General features: G+C 44.0%; 1 pseudogene; it reads right to left on the bottom strand.

The window, feature by feature from the left end:
* Nucleotides 1-520, bottom strand: part of LOC105003917 — a 1256-nt pseudogene extending 736 nt beyond the window's left edge.
* Between the last annotated feature and the right edge of the window lies 1 nt (nt 521).

Genomic DNA, 521 nt, shown 5'->3' with positions numbered 1-521 from the left:
GAGCTCTAAGGAAGCTTGCCTTCTTCTGAGCTACCCGATCTTTCTTCTGGGCAAGTGACATTTTGGGACGGTTCCACCTCTTCTTTTTAACTTCAGCATAAGCTTTCTTATACATCTCCTCCATCATGTCTGGAGTTATGTTGTTCTTTATGTACTGAGAGAATTGTTTCCTGTAAGCATCTTCATCTTCTTCAATCAGGTAATGCACGTAATCTGCAATGTTTTGCCCCATAATATGCTTTCAGTGTACCTCAGCACTGAACTCTTTGCTTTCTGAATCATAACCAGGGAACCGTTTGGTACTGTGAGGGATAGACAAGCCTCCATTGACAGCTCCCTTTAGGGCCTCAAAAACTTAATTCCTGGTAGTAGTTCTGGCAAGTCCTGCATCCAAGTAACAGGTGAAGGCACCAGGTTGACCATCAATGCTTTCCACATTGTATTCATCTCCAGTCACCTTGACTTGGCCTTCATAAACTTTGTCCATACCAAACCTATTAAGAAGCCTGCGGGCCAGCAGC

The sequence above is a fragment of the Bison bison genome, unplaced genomic scaffold (assembly GCF_000754665.1).
Source record: "Bison bison bison isolate TAMUID 2011002044 unplaced genomic scaffold, Bison_UMD1.0 scf7180017857779, whole genome shotgun sequence".
NCBI lineage: Eukaryota > Metazoa > Chordata > Mammalia > Artiodactyla > Bovidae > Bison > Bison bison.
This window is presented reverse-complemented; position numbering and strand designations above follow the sequence as displayed.